General features: G+C 37.1%; 1 long non-coding RNA gene across 1 annotated transcript in view; it reads left to right on the forward strand.

Moving 5' to 3' along the window:
* Positions 1-24,169, forward strand: part of LOC119867522 — a 125,788-nt gene that overhangs the window by 31,149 nt on the left and 70,470 nt on the right. The window lies entirely within an intron of this gene.

Genomic DNA, 24,169 nt, shown 5'->3' on the forward strand with positions numbered 1-24,169 from the left:
GAAGAGAAGTTTTTGGACTCCAGGGTGTGGAAAAGATTCAGGACAATGTTGAAGAGGGAGAAGAGGTGGAAACAGCCTGAGGAGGAAGTGGGGAGGAGTTGCTGGGGACCTGGGGAGAAGATGGACATGTTGGTGTGTCTCATGAGAGCAGCATCATGCCCCACGACGGCATTATGTCCAGGAACATGTCAGAGCCACGGTAATGTGGCCTCTAATGTGCAAAGGCTCCGGGTCTTAACAAAAGAGCCCACTTCATTCCCAAGCCTGGCACATGGGTTGCAGGGATGCTGCCTACAGAGGGCCCCTGAGAGCCCTGCACAGGAGTGGCTGCTGGGAGTCAAAGAGCAGGGCCAGTTCCCAGAACTGGAACGGCCCCCAGGAGAGCCCGCTTTCTCCAACAAAAGGACTGAGAAAGAATTTCTTACCTAATAGAGATCAATGCAGATTATATTTGGTTTAGCGAAGCAAGTAAAAACTGACATGCATTGTCTCTTGTGGAATAAAATATCTAACACAAATGAAAAACACCCTCTGATTCTATAGCAGTGCATGGATTGACGTTAACTTTACCTCTCCATGAATGTAACTTTTACACACATATATCTACTTTTACAAAACAATGTAACCCGGCACTTTCTAGAAGTATGGGGTCTGCTTTTTATAGTTTTACTACCTCTTCTTCACTTTTACTAAATGTCCCTCTGATTTCTGATTTGTTCCTCTTAGTTAGCTGTGGACTTGTAGATAATAAAGTTCATTAGGAATATAAAGAACATATTGGAATATTGAGCAGTAATTTTGAAAATATATTTTCAACCTAAGAAATGTTTATGATGCACTATTCAGTGAAAAAAAAAGCAGAAAACACATACATATTTGCAACATGATTTGAACTAGGGGTGGTGGAAGGGGAGGAGGGCGGGGGGTGGGGGTGACTGGTTGGCGGGCACTGAGGGGGGCACTTGACAGGATGAGCACTGGGTGTTATTCTGTATGTTGGCAAATTGAACACCAATAAAAAATAAATTTATTATTAAAAAATAATAATAAAAAGAAAAAAGAAAAAAGAAAAGAAAATGTAGCAGATAACTAGAACCACAGGATTGAAAGAGACTTGAGAAACTAATAAGCTTGTTATGGGGCTGTGCCAGGTTCAGGTACAGATGATTGGCATGAGATGGAGAACTTTACTTTTTTGTCTTTTTTCCCCCCTTTTGGGGGAAGAAATGAGAGAGAAATTTTCCTGCAAGAATGCCTTGAACAAAGATCCAAAGAAATGGCAGAATGACTTGAGGTTCACCTACTGACTGATATACATATATGTATAGAGAAATTGAAAAATAAATAAAGCAGATATTGAAGTACACATGGATATAGATAGGGATATGAAGTTTGGGAAAGAAATTCATAAAGATAAAAGTTCAGATAAAGATTAGACATGTGAGACTAGAAAGAAATACACCAAAATGCTACCATATTCTCTCCCAATAGTGGTTTTATGGGGTTTTTAATTTCCTTTAAAAAAATGCTCCTCTATAATGTCCACCTTGTCAACAATGATAGTGCATAACTTTTATAATCATAACAATATTTTTTAATGTTTATGCATGAGATAAGCTTGAGTAAGTACAGAGCAGGGCCCTATTTCTTTAGATCAAGAGATTGTGTAAAGCTCTAGGTTTTTTTTTTTTTTTTTTTTTTTTTTTTTTATTTATGATAGTCACATACAGAGAGAGAGAGAGAGGCAGAGACACAGGCAGAGGGAGAAGCAGGCTCCATGCAGGGAGCCTGACGTGGGATTCGATCCCGGGTCTCCAGGATCGTGCCCTGGGCCAAAGGCAGGCGCCAAACCACTGCGCCACCCAGGGATCCCGTAGCTCTAGGTTTTAAGATTCTGATTTTTTACTTTTCTTTTTGAAGAGAAGGTTGAACTATGTCACCCTTGATAAAGATACTAATCCTGGTTGATATGTAATGACATATGCATTTAATAAATTTTTGGATTATTAATTTTTCTTTTATTATCAAAATACACATGTTTATGAAGGCTGCTTAAGTGTACAAAATAGTAAATGGTTTCTTCACAATAATTTCTCATGAGTAGTTCCTTTAGATTTCATCCTGGAATCCAAGTCTCTTCTCTCATTGAGCTCATTGACTGACATGTTTTAAGAGTAAGTAAATTTTAGAATGAGTATCCCCAGCAACACCAGAAAGACAATTTTGTTACCTAGAAATCACCCCAAAATTTATCAGCTAGAGTTGTCTTTGCCTCATTTTATGGGAGAGATGGGAAAGAGGAGAAGGAAAGAAAATTAACCCTTTCTGTTGTCCCTTAACATTTCTGGAAATGACTTATCTCCATCCTCTGAGATGTTGCCAGGGTTTTTAATAAAGTCTTCTAAGAGGCTTGTATAAGATACTAATGAGCATGCTAAACTGTATTCACTGAATTCCCAACAATTTGCTTCTCCCTTTTTATGTCTAGAAATGTTTTTAAGAGCAATTGGTTTATTACTCCTTTTTCCCCCATAGTAATTGAGAAAGAGTTATATTTAAGGTCTTGAACATTGTGAGTTTGGTATGAGGATATAAACAATAGCTTTTTAATATGCAAGTTGCTTCTAATTGAAAGAAAAGCTTCCAAAAATTGGTAATAAAAAGATTCAGCATATTGCTTTCAAGATGACATTTTGATAATGTGTGATTTAAATTGGAAAGATGTGCATTAAATTTCTGTGAAAATATTCATGAGAATAGTAGACATACATTCTGATGTAAGAATATTTAAAAGTATTCTAAAGTATTGTTCTGGGCTCAAATATATTTCTGAACAATTAAGTTTGTTAAGCCCTATCATTAGAATTTTAATAGGGGAAAAATGGCATCAAATGTTTAAACTTTCTTTTAAATAATATATTGTAAAAATAAATCTTTAATATCCTTATTCTATAATTTTTATACTTTTAGCAAATGTTATTATTCTTATTTCAGTAATTTTTGAGACAATCTTGAGAGTATTATGTTCAGAGTTGATTACAATTAAAGTTAAACTTTTCTAATGGGTGATTTACATAAAACAATTACCAGGTATTTGTGGTAATTCAAAATCATGGTGATTGTAATAAAGAAAACAATAGAACTCATTACTCTTTGGAATGTAAATTAATAAATAGATGAAATTGGGAAAAAGTATCTTTCCCTTATGTGACTTCCCATTCCGCTAGAAGAATTACATCTCTAGTTAAATGTGCATTCACAGTTTATAATATTTTTGAATACCCTCTTCAAGAAAAGGCTTTTCTTGGGGAAGTTTTACTAAGCTGCATTTTAAGTATCTTGACAACGGAGGCTAAGTATTAATGTTTTGTGTCTTCCACATAACCTCACACAGTATTACTACTAATAACTATCTTTCATTGATTGAGTTAACCAGAAATTGTTACTATTATGTTCAAAATTTTTTTAAATCTACAGTTTTCAATACTAGTTATGTCTATTAAAAATAATCCTTTCTAGGGGTGCCTAGGTGGCTCAGTCAGTTAGGTTAAGTGCCTGTCTTTGGCTCAGGTCACGATCCAGGGGTCCTGGGTTCGAGCCCCTCCTCCTCCTCCTCCTCCTCCTCCTCCTCCTCCTCCTCCTCATCATCATCATCATCATCATCATCATCATCATCGGGCTCTCTGCTCAGTGGGGAGTCTCTTCTCCTTCTCTCCCTGCCCCTCCCCCCAGCTCGTGCTCTTTCACATGCTCTCTGTCTCTTACAAATAAATAAAATAAATCTCTAAAATAATAATCTTTTAAAAAATAATAATAATAATAATCTTTTCTAGATACTGTTTTATGTATCTTTTGGTTAAGACTTTGTCACTTTCTTGCTGTGTTTTATCTTCTTCAATTATAACGCTTTATGGGGCTTTGTTCAGGTTCTTGAATGCAGGCTCCCACCTTCATGACCTTGGCGCTCATTTTCAAATGTATACAATTTTTCACTCAACAGATATCAAGGTTTTTTTTATTATATTTGCATCTCTCTCTATTTTAAATATATTTTGCTTTCACCTCATGAGAGCCTTACAAAGGAAACTCAGTATTTTTCCCCCAATAAACTCCTTCTTAAAAATTGGAATAAAATGTTTCACAGAAATATGATACATGTTTGAAAATATATTAAATGCTCACAGAAACATGAAAATAAAAATTACTTCCAACATGAACATTTTTACCAGATTTTTTTTTAATTTTTTTTTTTTAATTTTTATTTATTTATGATAGTCACAGAGAGAGAGAGAGAGAGGCAGAGACATAGGCAGAGGGAGAAGCAGGCTCCATGCACTGGGAGCCCGACGTGGGATTCGATCCCGGGTCTCCAGGATCACGCCCTGGGCCAAAGGCAGGCGCTAAACCGCTGCGCCACCCAGGGATCCCTTTTACCAGATTTTTTAAAGTTTTTTTTTTTTTTCTTGTGAATTATTCTGTTTCAATTTTGATTTCTAGCCTGATTTTTCCATAAACTGTCACCAGATAGGTTCCCAGAAAACAGACTCACAGGGAAATGAATGTGCGTGAATTTTATTAAGATTCACAACTGTGGCAAGAATGGGAGGGAAAAGGAAGAAAATGGTCTGAGACAGTTATGTAAAACTCCAGTGGATCTCTTGGGAAGATCTGAGGCTGAGATGGCCCTTTGATTCTGCTGACTTGGGGCTAGGGGCTGGGCTTCTATACTCTGCACACACCAGTCATTGGATTGGGCTGGCCCAAGAAGGGAACACATCATTGGATTAAGAGGTTGTCTTCAGCTGAGGCACCCTTCCGAACAGGGGTGACAGCTGAAGGCATCTACTGGCAGCACTCCTGGCACCTGGGGTCTAAGTCCTTCACTCCTGAAGGAAGATCTGGGAGACCTAGCAGAATGTCCACCACACTCGTGGCTCACGAGCAGAGTTGGACATGTGCACTGACTCTACATCAAGCTGTTTTGAGCCAAGGCACACTCACAGGCACACTCACCCTGGCTCACAAAATCGTGGAGCAGATGCTGCTTTCTTCTCCTACCTCTTTGCCTCCCTGACATTTTAGCTTTCTTTGCGTATTTAGAAGACCAACCAGTGATATGCTTTGTTTTCCGAGCTTTTGTGTATGAAAAATCAGCATGAAGATTGCAGATAGATTTAACTGACAATGCTTCTGTTATGTTGTTCTGTAGGTGTTGTTCCCCCCTCCCAAATATTTAGTAGATCTTAATATAGTTTCTCTTTTGACCTTGTTTAATTTGAATGGACACTTTTAATTAAAGCCTGCAGAATTTCTAAATGTGCCATATGGTTTGCATAAAAGATTCAGAATAGAAGGAAGGGTAATTATTGTCTGTGGAATAGCTAAAAGAATGTTCAGTTAGCCAACTATCAAATGTAATTCAGATGTAAAAGACAAACTGAAGGAACAGTAATCAGTTCTGAATTACATTTTCTGGCCTTTTTGCTTTATGTAGAATTCTGGCTAAAACCTTAATAAAGTAGTAAAGAGTCACTTACCCACCCCCCACCCCCCCCCACCCCCCGCCGCCAAGTAATGTTTTATCACGATCAGATGTAGCTTACTCTACCATGTGTTTGTAGCAGCTATTTGGGAATACATTAAACCTAGAAAAAAGAGCATTTGTTCTCTGATTGTATCAAAATTTTGAAAAATCTTAAATGTGTGGCAAATATTGATGCTCTTTTCCTTAAATTCAGATTTTGAAATGCGAGCAATAGATCTTGCTTGTGATCTAGCTTAAGTTAGTGAAGAAATTAAAAGAAACCCTAGGAAAGGCATAGTCGTAGGCATGATAGCATATGTAGAAAATGAGAGATGTTCCCTCTTTGATGAATAGAGATTAGAAGCCAGGTACCGATGGGGATTTCAGTTACCAGTTTTGGAGACATAATGCATGTAATTTAAAAAATACAGAAGTGATTCATCTCATTATAAAATGTATAAATAATCAAGAGAAAGTGAAATTCGGTCTTCAGTAATTCTTCCTACCCTTTGTGCTTAATCTTTCCTTTAGATTTAACCACTGTCTGTGTGTATCCTTAATGGTCTTCTTATAAGCATTTATTAAAAACAGACATATATGCATATGCCTAAAAAATCTGTGTATACATTCATAGATCCTATAGATTTGCGTAAATGTATATGCATATCTAAGTATTATATGTAAACATCCATATCGCCCATGTATTTTCTGGAACTTTCTCTCTCACTTACCATTATGATAGACATATTTTTATGCCCACACGTTTAAATAGAACATTATTTTAAAACTGTTGCATAGGGCAGCCCGGGTGGCTCAGTGGTTAGTGCCACCTTGGTCCAGGGCCTGATCCTGGAGACTTGGGATCGAGTCCCGCGTCGGGCTCCCTGCATGGAGCCTGCCTCTCCCTCTGCCTGTGTCTCTGTCTCTCTCTTGCTTTCTCTCTCTCTCTGTGTCTCTCATGAATAAATAAATAAAATATTAAAAAAAATAAAACTGTTGCATAGTATTCTGATAAGGTTGACTTACCAATTTTACTTAACCAGTTTGAAGTATAATAGTATACTATAAACACCTATAAATAGGTGCTCTTTGAAGATATCTTTGATTTATTATTTTATAATAAATTATTTTTATAAATAAAATATTAATTATTATATATTATTTTATTAAATAGGTGGATCATTTTGAATTATTTTATTTATTTCCTCAAGATCCAGGTGATAAAAAAAAAAGATCCAGGTGATATCTTTTTTTCTTGATTTTTTTGATGCTTCAATTTTACAAAATTTCAAATATTTTATTCTTGTTCAGATATATTTTAAGACCAGGATATTAATTGTAAAATAGATCTATTATACTTTAAAGCTACCTTTGAATCCTTCTCTTCCATATGTTTCTTTTTTTTTCCTGGAGCAGCCTCTTCTGTGCTTTTTTCTTTTTTGAGAATGTAAGTTCCTGTACAACATTATGTAACATGTAATAGCGAATGCCAGGTTCTTCGTAAATAGGTGCAATACTCTAAATTAAAGTCTACTTCCAAGTAAAGTTTATATTTGGGGTTAAACTTTCCATTTTTGAGACATGCATTATAAAAACCTGACCTACTACAGCACATTCTTCCAATTTCTAATCAATGTCCATTCAACCAGAGCAATAACTGCTTCATAAGCTAAATTAGAGTGCCTTCTTATAGCTGATAATTCTTGGTACAGCCTCTTGAGCATCAAGTGCGAATTTCAAGAGAATCCGTCCCTAGACAAATTCAGTGTTATCAGCCTGAATCCAGACAGCTTTTGCTTCCCTTTGAATGTTACTAGCCTGTACTTTCCTTTCCATCTCTTTCATTTGTGCTCCCTTTGTGAATCCACAAAATCACGTTCAGAACACTAGTGGAAGAAAGAGCATAGGGGCCAGAACACATGTTTTCTTTACTAAAGCACTTCAGCCCCGACAAATTTCTCTTTCTTGTTCAATTCTCATTGAGAACCTCATCTATGTCTTATTTGCCTGCAGTCAGAAACTCTTAAATGATAAACTTGAAAATGTATTTTCCTTACACTGTCACATCAGGTGCTTACAGAGTTCTCTCTTTTCAAATCAGATCTGCTCTCTAAAATGAATGGCTTCAATCTAAGTCTATTCTATGACGCTTAATGGAATGTCTCTAACATTGGTCAACTATATTCTTGGCATTACTGACTCTTTTTTATTGAAGATTTGTTTTTTGATAAGCGAATTGTTTTATTGGATCTCTTTTAATGTTAAGCAAAGTATCTTGTTTCTCCTGAGTATTTTAATTTATATTTATGTATGTTATCATTCATTTATTTAATTAATAAATCTCTCTTGGCTATCTACTATGCCCAAGATATTATGCTAAGTGCCAGGGGTCATATGTCTTTAAACCATATAATGATGACTGTAGGCAGTATTGTCTGAAGGAGAAGGAACACTAGATTTAGCATCAGAACCTGTGGGTTTAAGCCCTGGCTTTGCCATTTAGTTACTCTCAGGCCTTGGCCAAATTACTTAACCTGTTTCAGCTTCAGTTTCTACACACACCTCGGGTAGTGCCAATAATGTATTTTTCATTGACTTCACAGGACTTCAATGAATGCTAAATTACTTTATAATTGATTAATGCAAATGATAACTATAAAAAAGTATCCATGTTTTCTACCCTTAATGAGCTTATATTTTAATGGAGAGTACAGAAGTATTCTCCTAGTCAAAGGTTACCTGGGATTGCCTAGTAGCCAAAGAAAACAGCATGTCATGTCCCTAGCACTTTAGACCTTTCTGTGGATGTCAATAATATTGACAATCTCTCCCTCCCAGTTTTCTCTCCTCCGTTGCACTGACTGTCCTGGCACTTTAATGATTCTCTCTCTTGTCCCTAAGTACTTCTTCCCAGTCGTGGGCATTTTCTAAGGCAAGGTATGTTCAGAAGAGAAAAAGACAGAAAAAAATATTGTAGTTTTCCAGGGAAAAAGTCATTTCCAGTTGTAGCAACCAAGGAAATATTTATGAATGAAGAATTTCAGCTAGGATCTGGAGCATGGTAGTTTCAGCCTGTGGGAAATGAAGAGATCACTCCTAGTTCAGGGATCACAAAGAGCCAGGAGCTAGCAAGCTAGCCAGGAGTTAGCACAGAGCTATCAAACATCCTCTGCAATACTGAGTGACACAAGATGGTTAGGGCCTTGAATACATAAAGCAATGTAATGAGATGGAAGTCTAGAAAGGCATTCTGCAGCTACAGAAGAGCTGACCTGGACTCACATGTCAGGAGGTCGCATTCCATCCTATAAGTATTAGGGCCATGTTGGAAATTTTGGAAATTGCCATTATACAAAGAGCTTCCAGAAAATAACCAGTAATGTTCAGATATTAGTTCATAAAACTCCCCTACATCAGGGGTTAATTTTTTTAAGGGATAATTTTTTGATGGCACAGCACAAGCACAGTTCTTGCCAGTGCATCCAATTTATATGAACATTTCATATCTCAGTCTAAAGTATCTGCATTTGAGTTGCCTCAATGATTTTGAAATTCCTGAAGGATTTCCCCTCAAGGAAAAGAGTACACCAAAGAAATCTCTTTTAGGAAAAAGGCAAGGTTGATTCCAGTGGAGAGTCCCAGTATTCACCCTCAAAAGTACCCAGAAAATGGAGTATTCCAAACTCAAATAAATATGTTAGGATCTCTGTTGGTCATTCTGTTAATTCTCATTCAGTGAGCAATCAGATAGAGCATAAAAAAATGCCCGGGGCTGGGAAGGAGTTCTTAGGGACATGTGAGAGAATGATTAGAATTTAGAATACCAGGACAGGGAGTCCAAGGTAGGAGAGGGAACCAAGAGGGGAGGCTGAACTGCCAGAAGAGTAGATGGCCAAGAAGCAAAGACCCCTGGGTTTTGGAGTTGAAGAATGGTGGAATGGCAGACAGTGGGGGGTGGCAAACACAGGGAAAAATAACCAATGGCAAAGGAGAGAGGAAAAGTTAAGCTGAAAAGAGTTACTGATGTCATGAAGCCTGAAGGTTGGAAATGAAATCAGACTGAAAGCATGTGTAGAGAAATTAACTTTAGAATCCATAGGAAGACAAAGGGATGAGAATAGGAGATATTTTGTGATATGAAGAAGGAAGTCAAAGGAACTCTCATCATCTAGCTCAAGGTTCACAATAAGATCAAGGGGGGAAGCTCTTAGAACCCAAGATACGTGTACAGGGAGACCTACATTATTCTCAGGGCCAGGTGCAAAAATGAAAATATGTGGTCTTTGTTTAAAAAACAGGAAAAGGTATTATTATAAGTACTAAAATATAAAACTTATTTTTCTTTAGTGATCCCTGTCTCATCCTGTCATGGTGTTTTGTTTTGTTTTGTTTTTTATTTGCTATTGTGCTTCCTGGGCATGGGGATCCTAGGGGAACTGCAGATACTCATAGATGACCAGTAGTCCTGCCTTGCAGCTCAGCGTTTGCAAGCCTGAGCATTGACGTAGTGCTCTGGCTGGTGGTGGGAAAGCCTGTCTCCTTCCCACCAGCTCACACCCCTACACACGATGGATGGATGAACCCCAAGGATTTTCTGTGCTTAGACTCACTCAGTACTGAATCAGAGCTGGGTGAGAAGCTAACCTCTGCAAAGTCACCCTTTGGATGGGCTGTCGATGCTATCTGGGGTGAGGCCAGCTGCTGCTATGACTTGCTGAGATGCCGCAGAGACTTTCACCTTCCCCTGATCCTCTCCCAACCCATGTTCAGGTCCCCACAGAGGGGTGGGGGGGGGGGCAGAGAGCTGGAGCTGTAACTGGGTACAGGCAGGAAAAGTGTGCTAGGCAGCCTGGAAGAGCCATCCCGAAGAGGAAAGGAGGTGGTTACAGATGGAAGGATGTGAGTGAGCTGAGGCTCCAAGTTCCTGGTTCATGCTGCACTGTCCCACCTGACTTCACTACAAAACACAAGTCCTGAGATAAAATTATTAAATATTTCACGATGGTGAACACAGAGCACTAAACTCTAAACACAGAGCCTTTCTGACTGCGGCCCTTTGCCGTTGTCTTGGTCACACACCCATGAAGCTGCCTCTGAGTGTGTGTGGTGTGCATGTGTACATACGTGTGCATGTGTGTGTGTGATATAAAAATAAAGAAGCAACGTGCTGAATGGGTTGTGAGAATTCTTTCAGTAATGCTATCCTTATTTGATGTCTTCAGGGGGTAAAGCAGGGTAAGTGGATGGCAGGGCAACATTATGATTTTCACGGACCCAAAGCATGTTTGCATTAATGGGATCTTTTGTCTACTGAAAAATAAGTATATTTTATGACTGCATTGACTTAAAGTTGAATATATTAATACCATATATTAAAATATTCTCTTTAACCTAAAAGGTAAGATACTAAAACATTTATATGGGTCTTGGAGGATAATAGGCACTATGCCTAATGCATAAGTTGGCTCTGATGGATGACATGTGTTATTCAAAACTGGCATGGTAGATATGGGATGGGATGGGGGGAGGTTCTGGAGAGCCAGCAGAGACAATGTAATATCCTGATTGGGTGGAGAGAGGTACAGGAAGTCTCTAGTGAATGAGGAATTGTTAGATGAGGGCTTGGAGCTACAGAAGAGGAGAAGGAAGTATCAAGAGCAATGGCCTAATAAACAAATGGAAGACTGGAGTCAGGTTGGGAAATAGTCTAGGTCTTATAGTGTTGAAGCCATCAAAAAACAAGAGTTTCAATGATTTGGATTAGAAATGAAGGCCAGTCATGGGTCATATAAATGTATATTTTTATGTCGAATTTTACTCATTTGCTCTGCTATGTATACCAATATATTAAGTCATCAACAGGTAATTCTCTAAGAAATAAGTGCTGAGAGGTTGGAGGTTTTTAGATTATTCTTAATTTTAAGAAGGAAAGATTCGTAAATTATATTATCTCAGTTTTAGTTTATTTGGCTGTGGTTAACAAAAGAAATGAGGAAGGATATATTGTTTTGCTTCAGTTAGGCTCTTAAATATAATCAGTGCACCAGTTTTTGCGAATGGTAACTTCAGGGTGTGAATTCAGGACATTTGTACTTAATCTACAAGTGCTAATGTTTCTGAGATAATTTTAAGCAATATAATATCAGATTATATATGAGCTATTTTATAATAATGGGAGTCACATTTAACTACAGGTTAAGTGACTACATTAAAAGGGAATACAATTATTTTAATGGATTTCTAATTAAATGCTTAAATCTTGGATAGGCTAGAGGTGTGCTTTAAATGAAATTTATCTTTCTTTGAAGTTTGGTTGAAACTGTTGGCAAAGAGAAAAAAACTAAAAAAAAAGAAAGATTCTGTTTTCAGTGTGATACTTAACGATAAATAGTACCTGTTTTGTGAAATATCAACAAGGAAAGGTGTAGGAAAAGAACAGAAGAATGTAGTGTCTGTCATAATGGGGAAAAAAGTTAAACAATTTGTTCAAAAAAAGAGTATGATATAAACAAACATACAATGTTTATTCTTAAAAGTAATAAGGTGAAAATTAAGGAAGCGTACCAATTTTACTAAACAAATAAGGTACCAAAATGTTGCATTATTTTATTTGTACTATTTTGTTTATGATATGTTCTTTGTTTTAAAATGACTTTCTCTGGTGGAAAAAAATATAATTATTTGTCCTTCCAAATGTTTTATAATATGGTAAGGCCACATAAACACAAAAGGACAAAAGGGAGGAGGAGACGTAGGAGGAGGAGAAAGACATAAAAAGGATAATACAGTGAGCTCTCTATAGATGAACGTGTTTAGTCAGAGTCTGAATAGCCATTTGTTACAAATGTTGAAGAAGGGACTCCTCAATATGTAAGAGCTTAGACTAGTTTGTCTTTCGAGGTCTTTTCTAATTCTACAATTGGATAAATCAATTATTTTTAGCATTTCAATAAAAATTTTTTACTAGGAAAGAAATAGAGGTGAGAGTAGAAGTGGCACACAATTTAACGTTTTCACAAAAATGTAAAACAAACTCAAGCTTTATAATATAAATAAAGTGCAATTTCAAGCACCATACAGGAAAGGTAGTGCTTCTTCCCAGGTACCTTGGGCAAAAGTCCTTGGTAAGATGTTATTTTATCTGGCTTGTGTCATGTGCTTTTCATCTGGCTTCGATCACCTTCCTTGATCTAATCATTGTGGCCAGGACGATGGAGCTCTCAGGTTGTCTCAGCCAGGGTCCCATGCCCACCCAATAGTTTGGTGGTGATTGTGGGGCAGCTTACAAGAGAGGAGCTCTGTAATCAGGAAAAAGAGAGATGGGAAATATTTTGTGCAGATAAAATCATTACTGGAGCTCTCCAGAGTCATTGCATCAATTCATCATTATTCTGGTTTCCATCAAAGTTCTATGCATGGTATAAATTGTAGTAGGGTTTCCGAAAGTTATAAAACAGCCAGTTTATTTTAGCTCATCTGACCCCTTAGATAGAGATGTGGAGAGAAAGTCAACTAAAGGGAGTAGTTGTAATGGAAGGGAGAGAGAGGTTGGTTTCTGAGCTTCTTGGGTTCTGTTATTGTTGTTGTTTTTCTGAGTCTTAATTCCCAGCATCTAGATCTCCTCATCTTATTTCCCCAGCTGCCCAGTGACCAAGAGCTGTCCAAGGCCCCGTATCACCCACACTCTCAATTTCTTTGCCTGCTGTTACAACTTGTGGCTCTCCCTCCCTCACTTCCATAAGAGATCTTACTCTTTCGTTGAATCTGGTAAGTGGGCATAAATCCAGTCACAAGCCATCCGGAGTTGAGAATGCTAGCCTCACATGTACTTTCCCAGAAGAGAGTTCCCACTGATAGTCAATGGGGAAGAGAAGATTTGGGCCTGGAGACTCTCCCTCATTCAACTTGCTCACTCTCACGCATTCCCTCCCCCCCCACTTTCTCTTTCTCCAAACAGCAGCCCACTGTGTTTTCTCTCCTGAATCCCAACACCTGGGAAAAGATATACCTTTCAAGCGGTGACCTCTAGAGTATACAGAGCTCCACTTGCTCATCTCCCATTTGAGACCCTTAGAGTTACGTATTCAAGGATATTCATCAAAAAGCTCTTTGAATAATTTCTGCATCAACCCAGTTATCTCCCATCAAGCAAGAAGTTAGCCAACTATTATCATTACGTGCTTTGATTTCAAACCCTATGTTGGTTCCCCAATTTCCTATGGCCCCTTTTCTACCTCTCTAGATGTGTCTTTATTCACCATTTGCTTAGGGAAAACTAAACACCATCTATGTGCTAGGGTATGTGAGACCTAGAGAGAAAAGGGGAAGCAGACCCAGTCACCGTCAGAAAGATCAAAATCCCTGGAGACTGTATCATTCATTCTTCTAAGAAATGAATTATGAGCTTGACTCAAGGTTTATGTTTTTCTAACCTAATGCTCAGGGTGAAGCCTTATCCACCCTGGAAATAACATCTTTAGCTCTCAGCCCACTGAGAGTTTGGGCCTTCCTTAAAAACTGGAAAAGAATCAATATGTTTGGACTGTGAGTTGAATTGAACGTAGAGAAAATTAGCTAGGCACAACCAACTGCATGAATTTTTGTTGGGGTTCAGTTTTACTTTCTTTTCCATTGATACTAACCCTATGAAGTACGAAAATAATTTCGTATCTCACTAAGTATATGTTAAATTGGTGTTTGTAGCAAGCTCAGTGTACATGCTTTATTGTCATTGCTTGCTGCTCCTTCACACACACAGACTGTGGTGACAATATTGTATTAAAATAGACTAGAGCCTCGTCACACCATGGTCCTCAGGGATGATATTGGGTCATGTTATAGATGAGGCAGCAATATAATAGATCCATGAAAGCGTGACCTTGGCATCTCAGTTTTCAATAACAAAGAATAGGTTGTTCCGGGGTTGGAAAAATTTTAAAGGAATAGATACCCCAGAAAGCTGACTTGCTATCCACATTCTGCACTATAACAGAAAGATCTTATAATTTGCAAATCTACTAGACTATTTTCGGTCCCCGTTTTATTGGATTTTCAGCAACAGTGATATTGTTGTTCATTTACTTTTTATTTATTTTATTTTTTTATTTTAAGATTTATTTATTCATGATAGAGAGAGAGAGAGAGAGGCAGAGACACAGGAGGAGGGAGAAGCAGGCTCCATGCTGGGAGCCTGACGTGGGACTCGATCCCAGGACTTCAGGACCACACCCTGGGTCAAAGGCAAGCGCTAAACCACTGAGCCACCCAGGCATCCCCCATTTACTTTTTAAAAGACTCCTCCTTGGGGGCACTGCCCTGCTCCTTCCCACTTTCTCTCTCTCCTCTCTCTCAGTCTCTTTTGCTAAGCCCTCTTCCTCTGCAAATTCAGCTATCTACTACTCATTTATCCCCCCTTTATTTTTCAACAATATTTATTGTTCATATGCTATGGGCCAGGCACTGACATAGGTACTGGAAGCACAGTGAGACATACTAATTTTGCCCTCAAGGAGCTAACAATATAGTAAATTTTGGTTCCTTGAATTGGGTATTTGAATGCTCAGTGTTCTTTAAAATCACATAAAGGCACCCTAGCATGACATCTTTTCTTTTATCCCTTCTGAGCTAAAACAAAAGATCAGATTGTCAGATCTGGCTCTGGCAGAGAGGTCCTCCAAGCATCACATTTTACTAATAGTTTCAAGACTACAAGCATTCAGCAGCGTAGCGGAAAGGGTAAGAAGACAGGAACATCCTCTGTCGCTTTTCAGGTTTTTCCGCTTTGAAACATGTTTGCTTTCTCTAACCCAGAGTAACAGAGATGATGTGTGTGATTTCTGTTCTATATACTATCAAGAACTGTGCAGGATCTGGGATTTTACCCTACTTTTACACTAACAAGTTAGCCTTTTACTGGATGCTGACAGAAGACATGAGGCTTCTGGGTCAGAAACAAATGACTTTGTTACTTCTGGCAAAAGCAGTAGCCAAAGCTCCATTTGTGTCAACTTGTGTCCCCCCATATCCCATAATAGTGACACCAATGATTGTTATGAATTCTTGTACATGCAACTGATTGCATTATACAAAGGAAATTCTGAGCTTGGGGATGTCCACCACTTTTATAGTCAGGGGAAACAAGCCTGCTCATTTTCTCAGGAGAGACGTTAACTCTCTGCGTAAACACAGCTCTGAAAAAATGTTTTGGGTGAAGACAGTCATCAGGCATGGAATGGATATTATAGGGATGCTCAATAACCATGGTGGATGTTTTCTCCCAGCATATACCTTCTCTTGGAATGCACTACTGTGATTTGAGATTCTCAATAATTTCAGAATTTCCTCTATTACATCTTTAACACATCCCTCTTTATTGGCCCCTTTCTATCAGTATTTAAGCTACTGCAAGTCTCTTCCAACTTAAACACCCTCTGCTTCTACCACACACTCCTGTCCAACTACGTGCTCCTCTCCTTAATAGTAACATTTATTGCAATACATCTTTTAACGTACTTTCTCCCTTTCTTTGTTTCCCATTTCTTCTTCAACCCAACCCACTGTAATCTGGGATACGTATCAGCCACTCCATTGAAACTTTCCTATGTCTCAGCTTCCTCCCCTGTAGGTAGGGGTATAATAGTATCTACCTCACAGGGTATTTTGAGTACTAAGTCTGTTAATATATGTAAAGAGTTTAGAGCAGTACATGGCAAATAGTAAGTGTTCAGTGATTGTCAGGTAGATTATTATTATTAACATCCTCCTCCTCCTCAATGTCATCAGTAAAATTCTTCTTGCTAAATCCAATGGGCCATGGCACTTCCAACTTGACACCTGTGTGTTGACACATTCCCTTCTTAAACCCACTCCCCTTCCTTGGTTTCCATGTTGCCAGACTCTCCATTTCCCTCCTACTTCTCTGAATGGCCTTTGTGGTTAGCTTTGTATGTTCTACAACAGCTTGCCTTAAATGTTGATATTCTTTAGGGTTCTCTATTAGAGTCCTTTTGTCTTTTCTATCTACATGATTTTGCTTAGTTCTCTCATCTACTCCTGTGGCTGGAATTACTATCTATGTGGAAATGCCCAATACACTGTACCTCATTCATTTACATATTTAACAGATATTTATAAAGCATATTTTATCCGTCAAACATGGGTTACTATTTTTTTTTCCATGGGTTACTATTGTGAGTAAAACTTGTCAGTGTTTCTGCTCTCATGGACATAGTCACTAATGAGGAACACAGATATCAAATAATCACACACATGAATCTACAACTATAGATGACTTAGTGGCTCCAAAAGAAAAACAGTCCTAAGAAAGTATAACACATAAATCCAACCTACATTGAAGGAGAAATACAGGCTTCTTTAAGGTAGTGGTGTTTGGGTGGACATCTGTAGGATGCACAGATATTAGGTAAAGGAGGGGAGGAGAAAATCAAAAGAAGTAGTCTTCAAGAAACTTAAAGAAGATTAGAGATGCTAAAACACAGTAAGAGAAAAAGAATAGCAAGATGGAATTAGAGAATGAGGCAAAGATCAGAGAGTGTGATGCAGGGACCTGCAGACCATGTTATTGCTTGATATAATTCTAAGAGCAATGGAAAGTGATTGGAGGGTACAAATCTATGACATGGGTGAGAGAGTAGGTGACTTTATCTTTTTTTTTTTTTTAACATCACTGTGATATAGCATAAAGATATAGGAGGCCCCAATGTGGATGTGGAGGGAGCTTTAGTATGCTATCATAATCATCTGTACAGTTTGGATTGGAGTAATGCCAGTGGAGATGAGAAGTGGCAGATTTGAGATGTTTTAGGAGATAAGTCTGATACAATATATGGTTACTAGATTGGAAATGGGTGAAGGAGAAGAGGGTACCAAGGATGACTCCTGATTTTTAGATTTGTCCAAGTAGATAGACGGTAGCTGAAAAGTCAGCCAATATTTCTCTCCTGATTTTGGTCCACACACTCAGTTCCCAACTTCCCATCTCTCTTGCCCATCAAGTCATTTATGTTCAAAACTGAACTATTCTATCAACTGTTCTTCCTCTTTTGCTATTTCAGTGAATGCCACAACCATCTATCCAATTGCTCAAGGCAGTTGACCTTGATTCTTTCTTCTCCATAATATCTACTTAATTACCAACTCATGTTTTTTTTTTTTTAATCTTTAACATCCTTTATATCTGCCCACATCTCTCTATTTACACTCCTACTTAGATAAAGTCCTTATCATCTTTCATCTGGAGTTTGGTGATAGCTATTCCTTGGCTTTTCTGCCTTCAGTCACCCACTTATCTAATCTGTTCTTCACTCTGCTGATGCCCATTGTCTATAAAGTAATGGTCCTTAGTATAGGAGAAAAGACCCTCCATGACCAGGCCCCAGCCACATCTCTAGCACCATTGTTTTTGTTTTGTTTTGTTTTATTTGCTTTAATCCTTACTTTATAAGACCAAATGACTTACATTTTCTATAAAACATATATCGTCCTATCCTCAGCACAAGGTAACAAGTCTTTTGAGCTTTGTTCCTTCCTAATACTATAATTCTTTTAAAAGTACATATCACCATCCTGTTTGCCTCTTTGTGAACTAGATGGTTTCTTGCTAAGAAAGGCCATTTCTGCTGCTGGGTGAATGTCTCAGCTAGAAAGCTGGTACATTTATTTATTTATTTATTTATTTATTTATTTATTTACTTACTTACTTATTTATTTAAAAAAGGAAGAAGGTAGGAAAACACTAGTATCCACAAAGTTAGCAGCATGCAGCATGTATTTATTTCCTACCAACCGAGCATCAAGCTACCAGAGGTATCTACCTAGAAAGGAACATGGAGAAAGTAGAGGCCAAAGTGTGGGAGAAAAACTTGGGAAGGATCACTCAATGGTGGGTTATAAGGAAACCATTACCAAAATTGTGATAAACCCCCAAATTTATTAGAATCTTGATAGAGTATAATCATTCCAGTAAACTATAATGGAAAGCTACATGACTTTTCCTGACCCTTGATAAAATATAGATTAAAACATTTTACTGATTAGAGGACAAGAAATCTTTTTGATAATGGTATACTGAGTCTTGCACACCATCTTTACAGTATACATATATCAGGATGATTTTGTTTATAAACAATAGAATTGTTTATAACTCAAACAACTCAAAATGCTTAAACAGTAAAAGGGGGTTATTCGATCAATTAACTGAGAAGTCTAGAGGTAGGGAAGACTTCAGGCATGGTTCAGTCAGAGTTGAACTATGGTTCTCTATGAAGAACCATAGTTCTGTTCTGCTTGTTGGCTTTATCTTTAGTGTAGTTTCATTCATGGAAACAAAATAGTTCACACCCACACATTATAATTTCCAGAACAAGAAGACCTCTATGTCCCAGAATTCCCAACCCACACGTTGAGCTTCATGTTGACTAGATCACATCTGAACAAATTCATTCATTCCTGAGAAAGCCATATGTGAATGAGGAGATAAACTTGTTCAATTACTATGGCAAATGGAGGTAAGATAATGTCAAGTAGAGTCTACCTTGGATTTGAGAGAGGAGTTGTGTTCATCAGTCTCATATAAACTGTATGCCTTTTCTAAATTGGAAGAGATAAAATTCCTCAAAGGAAAACCTGGGATTATCTAGTATGAGTACAGATAAAAATGGATGAAACCCCTAATAGACAATCAGTAAATATTCACCTCAGACACAGTTCAATTTATTCACTTGCAAACTTAGAAATTATTCTGTGCCCTGGATTTTAAAATCTACTTGTTAATGGACAAAACAAATATCAAGCATCATACTGCAAGGTAAAGAGAGACAAGTGCAATAAGAGTCCAATTCTAAGAAATCCTATGAATGAATGTGGGTAGACAAAAAGACTAATGCTGTGCATGACTCCCAAGTCACTCATTCATTCATTCATTCATTCATTCATACAACATTTATGGAATATTGACACTATGCCAGAAAAGCTTAATACAACAGAATCTTTGACCTTAAGGAGTTCATTCAACCAGTCACTACAGAATTACAAGTGAAAAGTTAGAAGTTTTGATATACTGTATCAGAGTGAAAGTTCTATGGTAGAACAGAGTGAAAATAAAGCCACATGGAAAATCTAGTGAGATCTTTACTACACCCTTCAATATTTCCTCCAACCTAACACTTCTACAATGTAATCCCCATTGTAAAGCAACTGGAACACCCATTTCCAATCAACAGGTTTCTTGGAATAATATATTAAAAGGGAAATGGAAGAATAATTTATCTTATTCTGGTTGTACACTCTAAGAAAATAATATGAAACAGTTTTGGTTGTTTGGAAACAAAAGTGGATCATTGTTGTCTCAGGGAGCTTTTATGTGCAAAATATATTTGATAATAATGTGAATTCTTTTAAGCTATTATATTCTGTGACCATCTGGGGAAATAGTTTTGGGAATAAATACAGCAGAAATATTTAGAGAAAGGACATTGAAAGGAAAAATACCAGACATAGTTGATTCTTTTTGACATTCTTTTATAGTATAACAATCATGAAATCCTTGGTCCATATCACAGAAATAATACTGAAAAAATTCTAATCACTTTATCATTATTCCCAGCAGTGTCTCAGAGCTCCAATTCTAAGGGCAGGGCTTTCTTTAAGCATCTAACATGAAGATATAACTCAGAGAATTTTTGGAGAAATAGTTTCTTCACATGAAGTATACTTGATAATAACATTTTAATGTAATATTGACATTTCTGGTTTTTAACTCTGTTGGGCAGAATCTTGATGGAAAAGAAAATCACTTGTGACAGCTTCAGCATGAGTGTCTAGTATCATGGCAATTTAACCCGGTTTTATCCTATATCAGAGATATTCCATCAGAAAAGAACTAAAGTGCCCTTCATGTTTTAGAGAAGCAAGTAATTTATCATAACAAATGATGCCAAAATAGTCTTGAAATTATTAACTATTATTGAATGAATATTGTGGGAAATATTGGTGGCTTATTTTCAGAGGTTTTGGGTAGATAATTAAAATATAAATCTTTAAAATAAAAATATAGAACATGTGAAAAAATATAAATATATATTACAGAATATATATAGACAAATAGAAAAGTATATATCATTTTGACCAGAGTATTTGTCCACTTGAGCTGAATTGGTATACTTTGGTCAAACAACTGAGAAGTTGAACTGGATCATGACATTTGTGATCCATGTGACATTTATAATTGAATAGAAGTCTGTCTACATTTGTGCTTCTCAGAGTACAGTCCACAGGCCAGCAGCATCAGGATTGCCTTGGATCTAGATAGAAATGCAGCATCTCAGCCCCTCAGCTCCAAATCTATTGAATTAGCATTTTCATTTTAACAAGATCCTAGGTGCTTAAAGCATTAACTACATCAGGGGAATCTCAACTCTGGCTGCACATTAAGATCACTTAGGGTGCTTTTAAAATGTTTTATTCCCAGGTCTCACCCTAGACCAATTAAATGATACTCTTTAAGGGCAGAACCAGGGTATGAGTATTTTTAAATACTTCTGTTCTGACATGCTGCCAGGCATGAGAACTATTAGTTAAACAATGACCAAACAATCAGTAAATTCAATGTATTCTGAGAAGGCATAAAAGAAAAAGGAAGTCAAACCAATTACTTTCTATTTGGTACCACTCTATAAATGATTGATTTTTTTTAACTGTTAATAAGTTTGCTTAGCTCCTGTGTGAACACAGACTATTATGTCTCAACCTGCCTAGAAGTGTATTGTATTGTAAATCAAGAAGAGGAACATTTTGCCAAATTAATTAAAAGGAGTTTTAGGTTTGTTTTTCAACTTTACTTTCTTTTGTCAGTCTTACTCTCCAGCCTGACAGATCTGAATGCTGGAATGCCGAACCTCAGACACTGTGCACATTCAAACCACTGCACCTTTGGATTACTCACCCTCTTCTCCATCCACTTACTGCTCAGTGTTTACCCTTATCTCTCTAGCCCCAAATGGGTTTTTTTTCCTCTGAATTCCCATGTTTCTTCCTGTTTCTATCTTACACTCTTGCTTTATAGTCTTACATTGTTAACTCCCCTATTTTGTGGACGAAAATTGTCTGTGGTTTAATTTCTACATGTAATCTCAATCATTACCAATCTTTTTCAAAATTTTGTGCATGAATAGGGAAGGAAGAAAATCATAGCATAGTACATACGATAATCATTATTATCCCCTTTTATAGATGAGCAAATATAGTTTCAGAGAGCAAAGTGACAGGCTACTAAGTTTCAACACTAAGATATTTTCCAAACAACAACAACAACAACAAAAGATATTTTCCCCAAGATTTTTAACTCAACGTCCAGTGGCAGTTTGGTTGTGTGTGCGCGTGCGTGCGTGCGTGTGTGTGTAATAACTTATAGTACTTCAGTTATAGCTCCAGGGCACATTTAGAATATGAACACATGAAAACATACAGAAAGAAGACTCACTCTCAAAATTGATGTCCATTCTTGTCCTTGGAATAAACCCAATGATTGTTCTTTTTTATATTAATTTGGTTTCTTCTGTCAGAAAATTAATGAAGCTTGATGAGGAGGGACAAAGGGAAGTTGTACTTCTTTAAAACTACTTTTGTACACTAAATGAAATAAATCAAACAGAGGAAGACAAATACCCTATGATTTCACTGACATGTGGAATCTAAGAAACAAAACAAATGGACAAATAAACAAGCAAAAAGCAGAAACAGACCCATAAATTACAGAGAACAAATGGGTAGTTGCCAGAGGAGTGAAGAGTGGGGAGATGGAAAAAATGGGTAGAGTGGAGTAGAAGATACAGGTTTCTAGTTTGGGGAATGAATAAGACACAGGAAAAAGAGGTACAGCATAGGGAATATAATCAAGGGTATTGGAATAGCACTAATAATGGTGATGGGTGGTCGGTACCCTGTGGTGAGCGCAACACAACATACAGATTTTTCCATTCAGTATGTTGTGCACCTGAAACTAGTGTAACATTTTGTGACAACTATAGTTTAATTAAAAAGAAAGAAATTACATTTTATTACAAGTAACACGAGAATAACTTTTTCTTATACAAAATTAGAGCACTGGAGATGATAAAATCTCTTTTGTCGAACACCCTCCCCCACACACACATCCTGCACTCCACTCCATCTAGATGCCTTTCATCTGTCCTCAGAAGTAATCATTTTTATTTGTGCACACCCTTTAAGATATTTCTATGTATTTAGTACATATATATTGTATATCGTAATAACTTTCATAGAATTTTTTATGCTTTTATCATATAAAACACATTCTTGGGAATTAAGGGTTTTACTTGTACATCGGAAGTGAAAGACCTGGGAAGGATATCTATCTAATTCAGGAGGTGACAGAAATAAAATTCAAAATTATATCTCAACCCTATCCTAAAGCTAGAAAGATAAATATTTAATAGGCAGAGATGTTAAAGCCCTGTGTAAAGTACAAATAACAAGTGGAGAATTCTGAATCAACATTAGTTTATATGAAAAAGACTTACAGGTTGTTTATCATAGACTCACAATTTAATAAAAATTCCAATATTTTGAAAAGTTAGTAGTTCTTATTTCCAAAATAAGATTCCTTTAAAAATATCAGAAATTATAGCAGGATATTTAAATTTAGAAGGAAAATACTAGATTATACAAAATATGGATTTTTTTTCTTTCTCTCTCATACACACTCACACACATACACACACACATACAGAGAAATGCCAAATGAAAGAAAACTGTTTTTTTTTTTTCCTGCAAGTCAAGGTCTGTAGTTTTTACTACAGTTAAAAGCATTCATTGTAGATCAGATCGTTCTAGTATGAAAAAGTCCTACGATGAGGCACTGACATAGTGTTCCTTGTCAATGCTGACGCCTTCTCACATAAGCATCTTGCCCTATAAAATTAATCTCACTTGATGTAAAGCTAATTGTCTATCATGATAACACATTTTAGTGACAAATATTCAGACCCAGACTTCTTTGACAGAGTATCAGGGATGGAGGACACGGGAGGTCAGGGACATTTTCTCCCTGAGACACATACTTTCTCACGTTAAATCTCCACCTCTGCCTGACTTTCACTTTGACACTTGCCAAAAGACATAGATTCCAAGTAAAAAGAAATTCTCCAAAACAAGAAAAGTTAGAAGCCCTTTATTCATGGATTACCTGAAAAGTTTTCCCTGCTTCTTTTGGTGTCTTCTCCCCATGATTTTAGATACATTAGTATGGGTTTACATAGGGTATATGGAAGTTGAGATTCTGGGAGATGAATTTATTTTCCTTTCCTAGAGAATGGCTAATATTACATGAATTTATCATGACCTTGACTGATCGTAAGACAAAGGTGACCATGAGTCTTAATCCTTTTCATTTTCTCTACAGTTAAACTTCACATACACATGTTCAGTATTTCGGAAAAATGGAACCCTGAGTGAAAAGGAAGAAGCTTGAATCAATGGAGCAAATGTATTGATGTACTTTTAAGAGCTCCAAACCATGGTTTTATTTGAATTTATCTCTTTGCCTTGATGTCCATCCACCATAGCACACGAGAAGGAGATTCAAGGTCTTAACTCCATTATTGGCTT

Source organism: Canis lupus, chromosome 34, assembly GCF_011100685.1.
Source record: "Canis lupus familiaris isolate Mischka breed German Shepherd chromosome 34, alternate assembly UU_Cfam_GSD_1.0, whole genome shotgun sequence".
Lineage (NCBI taxonomy): Eukaryota > Metazoa > Chordata > Mammalia > Carnivora > Canidae > Canis > Canis lupus.